This window comes from Anguilla rostrata, unplaced genomic scaffold, assembly GCF_018555375.3.
Source record: "Anguilla rostrata isolate EN2019 unplaced genomic scaffold, ASM1855537v3 scaf1061, whole genome shotgun sequence".
NCBI classification, from domain to species: Eukaryota; Metazoa; Chordata; class Actinopteri; order Anguilliformes; family Anguillidae; genus Anguilla; species Anguilla rostrata.
The window spans coordinates 23,901-29,900 of record NW_026986403.1 but is presented as its reverse complement, the minus strand read 5'-3'; the positions used below and the strand labels follow the sequence as shown (position 1 = coordinate 29,900).

Here is a 6,000-nt window from a genome sequence, read left to right as displayed (position 1 = left end):
TTTTTTCATATATCCCAGCCACATAATGGCTTCCTTCCATTGGCATACCTTATAATTGTACTGAAGAAGCAATTGAACACACCTGACTAATCAGAAACACACGTGAAACCATTTGTCCTGAACATTATGGCACCCTGAAAATACGTATGTACATCCCCAATTCTAAAAAAGTCGAGACGGTAAATTAAATGCAAATAAAACAGAAAGCAGTCATTTTTCAATTTGCTTTGACTTGAAAAATATTGCCCAAATTTAATAAGCGTTATTAAAAGAAATGGTGATGTTACAAAGTGGTAAACACTCGACTGTCCCAGCTTTTTTGGAGCGTGTTGCAGTCAACAGATTTGAAATGAGTGTATATTTTCAAAAAACAAGTAAATTCACAAGGTAAAACATCAAATAATGTGCTGTTGTAGTGTTTTAAATATAGTACAGGGTAAATAAAATGTACAATATTTAACATTATCACTCCCTTTTGTTTTTATTAGCATTTTCCATACTGTCTGTTCACACAGATGCCTCAAGTTGTTCTGTGCAATCCCAAAAGGCGTGTTTCCGCCAGTTTCGAACTGGGGACCTTTCGCGTGTGAGGCGAACGTGATAACGCTACACTACGGAAACAAGTTCTCGGGAGGGTTTTCCGTCACTTCGTCGAAAGCTCTTGACTTAAAGGTTATTCGGGCTAAGGAAAGAAAACTGCACAATCTTATAGGACTGAAGTACTTTTTCCCGTGCAAAAAAATCTCCGAAATGGCAGTGTCCGCGAAGTTTCTGTAGTGTAGTGGTTATCACGTTTGCCTAACACGCAAAAGGTCCTCGGTTCGAAACCGAGCAGAAACAGCTTTTACGCTACATGTTCAAACGCAGTTGCGAGAACCAAGAAATAGTACGAGTGGATAAACACAAAGGTTCAGGTTGAAAGCCGTGCGCCAGAAGATTGGAGCAAAAAGGATATGCAAGGACCCTGCTTGAAAGCTGAGACATAACAAGCCTTGCGTTGAACTTTTTGTGGAATGTTTCTTCGAAGAGTATGGAAAACATCGATAGGAATTACAAATATTGTTCTCTTGGCATCAAGTACTGCGGACAATTGTCATGAGAAAGCGTGTTTCAAGTAGAGACTCATGCTGGGCTGTTGAGCATATTTGGAGACAAGGAGGGAGGACATTCCGTTATCAAGGAGCTCAAACTGCTCCAAGACCTACATGGAGACAAGGACTTTTTTCACAGAAATAAGGTCTCCTCGTATGCCTCATTGTAATTTGGCGCAATCCCAAAACCTGTGTTTACACCCATTGCCGACCTGGGGTCCTGATGCAGGCGAGGGGATGTGATAACAGCTGCACTACAGAAACTGTGCCTTCTCAAGTTTTTGCCTAATTGCTTTTCGTGCTAAGGTGCATAAGCCGTGCAAAGTGAAAGGATTCAAGCATGTTTTCCTGCAGAAAGAAATTTCAGATAAATACTATTATTTTTTCATTTATGTAACGTAGTCGCATTGCATTTGCACGCAAAGGTTATTCAAGTAGCAAATGGTGAGCTAGTCTATGAAAATAACAATGGAGATGCAAGGACTTTGCTTGAAAACTGAGAAGAGACAAGTCTTTCATTGAAATATTTTTGAAAGGTTGTTTCTTAAACTGAGGATAATATCGATTTCTATTAAAAGACGGTTTGAGTGGCATATAGTATCGGGCAAATAACCATTAAACAGATTGTTAGTTGGAGACGCATGTGGGACTGCTGAGCATATTTGGAAAACATTAGAGAAGACGTTACTTTTTCAACATGCTTCAATTGTTCTGAGAACTACATTGAGCCATATGGGGGATTATCGGCCATGAAGTTCAACACAGATGCCTCAAGTTGTTCTGTGCAATCCCAAAAGGCGTGTTTCCGCCCAGTTTCGAACTGGGGACCTTCGCGTGTGAGGCAAACGTGATAACCGCTACACTACGGAAACAAGTTCTCGGGGGGTTTTCCGTCACTTCGTCGAAAGCTCTTGACTTAAAGGTTATTCGGGCTAAGGAGAAGAAAACTGCACAATCTTATAGGACTGAAGTACTTTTTCCCGTGCAAAAAAATCTCCGAAATGGCGGTGTCCGCGAAGTTTCTGTAGTGTGTGTTATCACGTTGCCTAACACGCAAAGGTCCCGGTTCGAAACCGAGCAGAACAGCTTTTACGCTACATGTTCAAACGCAGTTGCGAGAACCAAGAATAGTACGAGTGATAAACACAAGGTTCAGGTGAAAGCCGTGCGCCAGAAGATGGAGCAAAAGGATATGCAAGGACCCTGCTGAAAGCTGAGACATAACAAGCCTTGCGTTGAACTTTTTGTGGAATGTTTCTTCGAAGAGTATGGAAAACATCGATAGGAATTACAAATTGTTCTCTTGGCATCAAGTACTGCGGACAATTGTCATGAGAAAGCGTGTTTCAAGTAGAGACTCATGCTGGGCTGTTGAGCATATTGGAGACAAGGAGGGAGGACATTCCGTTATCAAGGAGCTCAAACTGCTCCAAGACCTACATGGAGACAAGGACTTTTTCACAGCAATAAGTCTCCTCGTATGCCTCATTGTAATTTGGCAATCCCAAAACCTGTGTTTACACCCTTGCCGACCTGGGTCCTGATGCAGGCGAGGGGATGTGATAACAGCTGCACTACAGAAACTGTGCCTTCTCAAGTTTTTGCCTAATTGCTTTCGTGCTAAGGTATAAGCCGTGCAAAGTGAAAGGATTAAAGCATGTTTTCCTGCAGAAAGAATTTCAGATAATACTATTATTTTTTCATTTATGTAACGTAGTCGCGATTGCATTTGCACGCAAAGGTTATTCAAGTAGCAAATGGTGAGCTAGTCTATGAAAATAACAATGGAGATGCAAGGACTTTGCTTGAAAACTGAGAAGAGACAAGTCTTTCATTGAAATACTTTTGAAAGGTTGTTTCTTAAACTGAGGATAATATCGATTTCTATTAAAAAGACGGTTTGAGTGGCATATAGTATTCGGGCAAATAACCATTAAACAGATTGTTAGTTGGAGACGCATGTGGGACTGCTGAGCATATTTGGAAAACATTAGAGAAGACGTTACTTTTTCAACATGCTTCAATTGTTCTGAGAACTACATTGAGCCATATGGGGATTATCGGCCATGAAGTTCAACACAGATGCCTCAAGTTGTTCTGTGCAATCCCAAAAGGCGTGTTTCCGCCCAGTTTCGAACTGGGGACCTTTCGCGTGTGAGGCGAACGTGATAACCGCTACACTACGGAAACAAGTTCTCGGGAGGGTTTTCCGTCACTTCGTCGAAAGCTCTTGACTTAAAGGTTATTCGGGCTAAGGAAAGAAAACTGCACAATCTTATAGGACTGAAGTACTTTTTCCCGTGCAAAAAAATCTCCGAAATGGCGGTGTCCGCGAAGTTTCTGTAGTGTAGTGGTTATCACGTTTGCCTAACACGCAAAAGGTCCTCGGTTCGAAACCGAGCAGAAACAGCTTTTACGCTACATGTTCAAACGCAGTTGCGAGAACCAAGAAATAGTACGAGTGGATAAACACAAAGGTTCAGGTTGAAAGCCGTGCGCCAGAAGATTGGAGCAAAAAGGATATGCAAGGACCCTGCTTGAAAGCTGAGACATAACAAGCCTTGCGTTGAACTTTTTGTGGAATGTTTCTTCGAAGAGTATGGAAAACATCGATAGGAATTACAAATATTGTTCTCTTGGCATCAAGTACTGCGGACAATTGTCATGAGAAAGCGTGTTTCAAGTAGAGACTCATGCTGGGCTGTTGAGCATATTTGGAGACAAGGAGGGAGGACATTCCGTTATCAAGGAGCTCAAACTGCTCCAAGACCTACATGGAGACAAGGACTTTTTTCACAGCAATAAGGTCTCCTCGTATGCCTCATTGTAATTTGCGCAATCCCAAAACCTGTGTTTACACCCATTGCCGACCTGGGGTCCTGATGCAGGCGAGGGGATGTGATAACAGCTGCACTACAGAAACTGTGCCTTCTCAAGTTTTTGCCTAATTGCTTTTCGTGCTAAGGTGCATAAGCCGTGCAAAGTGAAAGGATTCAAGCATGTTTTCCTGCAGAAAGAAATTTCAGATAAATACTATTATTTTTTCATTTATGTAACGTAGTCGCGATTGCATTTGCACGCAAAGGTTATTCAAGTAGCAAATGGTGAGCTAGTCTATGAAAATAACAATGGAGATGCAAGGACTTTGCTTGAAAACTGAGAAGAGACAAGTCTTTCATTGAAATACTTTTGAAAGGTTGTTTCTTAAACTGAGGATAATATCGATTTCTATTAAAGAGACGGTTTGAGTGGCATATAGTATTCGGGCAAATAACCATTAAACAGATTGTTAGTTGGAGACGCATGTGGGACTGCTGAGCATATTTGGAAAACATTAGAGAAGACGTTACTTTTTCAACATGCTTCAATTGTTCTGAGAACTACATTGAGCCATATGGGGGATTATCGGCCATGAAGTTCAACACAGATGCCTCAAGTTGTTCTGTGCAATCCCAAAAGGCGTGTTTCCGCCCAGTTTCGAACTGGGACTTTCGCGTGTGAGGCGAACGTGATAACCGCTACACTACGGAAACAAGTTCTCGGGAGGGTTTTCCGTCACTTCGTCGAAAGCTCTTGACTTAAAGGTTATTCGGGCTAAGGAAAGAAAACTGCACAATCTTATAGGACTGAAGTACTTTTTCCCGTGCAAAAAAATCTCCGAAATGGCGGTGTCCGCGAAGTTTCTGTAGTGTAGTGGTTATCACGTTTGCCTAACACGCAAAAGGTCCTCGGTTCGAAACCGAGCAGAAACAGCTTTTACGCTACATGTTCAAACGCAGTTGCGAGAACCAGAAATAGTACGAGTGGATAAACACAAAGGTTCAGGTTGAAAGCCGTGCGCCAGAAGATTGGAGCAAAAAGGATATGCAAGGACCCTGCTTGAAAGCTGAGACATAACAAGCCTTGCGTTGAACTTTTTTTGGAATGTTTCTTCGAAGAGTATGGAAAACATCGATAGGAATTACAAATATTGTTCTCTTGGCATCAAGTACTGCGGACAATTGTCATGAGAAAGCGTGTTTCAAGTAGAGACTCATGCTGGGCTGTTGAGCATATTTGGAGACAAGGAGGGAGGACATTCCGTTATCAAGGAGCTCAAACTGCTCCAAGACCTACATGGAGACAAGGACTTTTTTCACAGCAATAAGGTCTCCTCGTATGCCTCATTGTAATTTGGGCAATCCCAAAACCTGTGTTTACACCCATTGCCGACCTGGGGTCCTGATGCAGGCGAGGGGATGTGATAACAGCTGCACTACAGAAACTGTGCCTTCTCAAGTTTTTGCCTAATTGCTTTTCGTGCTAAGGTACATAAGCCGTGCAAAGTGAAAGGATTCAAGCATGTTTTCCTGCAGAAAGAAATTTCAGATAAATACTATTATTTTTTCATTTATGTAACGTAGTCGCGATTGCATTTGCACGCAAAGGTTATTCAAGTAGCAAATGGTGAGCTAGTCTATGAAAATAACAATGGAGATGCAAGGACTTTGCTTGAAAACTGAGAAGAGACAAGTCTTTCATTGAAATACTTTTGAAAGGTTGTTTCTTAAACTGAGGATAATATCGATTTCTATTAAAGAGACGGTTTGAGTGGCATATAGTATTCGGGCAAATAACCATTAAACAGATTGTTAGTTGGAGACGCATGTGGGACTGCTGAGCATATTTGGAAAACATTAGAGAAGACGTTACTTTTTCAACATGCTTCAATTGTTCTGAGAACTACATTGAGCCATATGGGGGATTATCGGCCATGAAGTTCAACACAGATGCCTCAAGTTGTTCTGTGCAATCCCAAAAGGCGTGTTTCCGCCCAGTTTCGAACTGGGACCTTTCGCGTGTGAGGCGAACGTGATAACCGCTACACTACGGAAACAAGTTCTCGGGAGGGTTTTCCGTCACTTCGTCG

General features: G+C 41.9%; 7 non-coding genes across 7 annotated transcripts; 3 read left to right on the top strand and 4 right to left on the bottom strand.

Moving 5' to 3' along the window:
• Positions 1-767: 767 nt before the first annotated feature.
• On the top strand, positions 768-840 carry trnav-aac (transfer RNA valine (anticodon AAC)). Its single transcript has one exon. It is a non-coding gene; the product is annotated as a tRNA-Val (tRNA).
• Positions 841-1,891: 1,051 nt separating this feature from the next.
• trnav-cac (transfer RNA valine (anticodon CAC)) lies at positions 1,892-1,963 on the bottom strand. The gene has a single exon. It is a non-coding gene; the product is annotated as a tRNA-Val (tRNA).
• Positions 1,964-3,208: 1,245 nt separating this feature from the next.
• On the bottom strand, positions 3,209-3,281 carry trnav-cac (transfer RNA valine (anticodon CAC)). The gene has a single exon. It is a non-coding gene; the product is annotated as a tRNA-Val (tRNA).
• A 146-nt stretch (positions 3,282-3,427) lies between these two features.
• On the top strand, positions 3,428-3,500 carry trnav-aac (transfer RNA valine (anticodon AAC)). Its single transcript has one exon. It is a non-coding gene; the product is annotated as a tRNA-Val (tRNA).
• A 1,053-nt stretch (positions 3,501-4,553) lies between these two features.
• Positions 4,554-4,624, bottom strand: trnav-cac (transfer RNA valine (anticodon CAC)). The gene has a single exon. It is a non-coding gene; the product is annotated as a tRNA-Val (tRNA).
• A 146-nt stretch (positions 4,625-4,770) lies between these two features.
• On the top strand, positions 4,771-4,843 carry trnav-aac (transfer RNA valine (anticodon AAC)). The gene has a single exon. It is a non-coding gene; the product is annotated as a tRNA-Val (tRNA).
• Positions 4,844-5,895: 1,052 nt separating this feature from the next.
• Positions 5,896-5,967, bottom strand: trnav-cac (transfer RNA valine (anticodon CAC)). Its single transcript has one exon. It is a non-coding gene; the product is annotated as a tRNA-Val (tRNA).
• Positions 5,968-6,000: the final 33 nt, after the last annotated feature.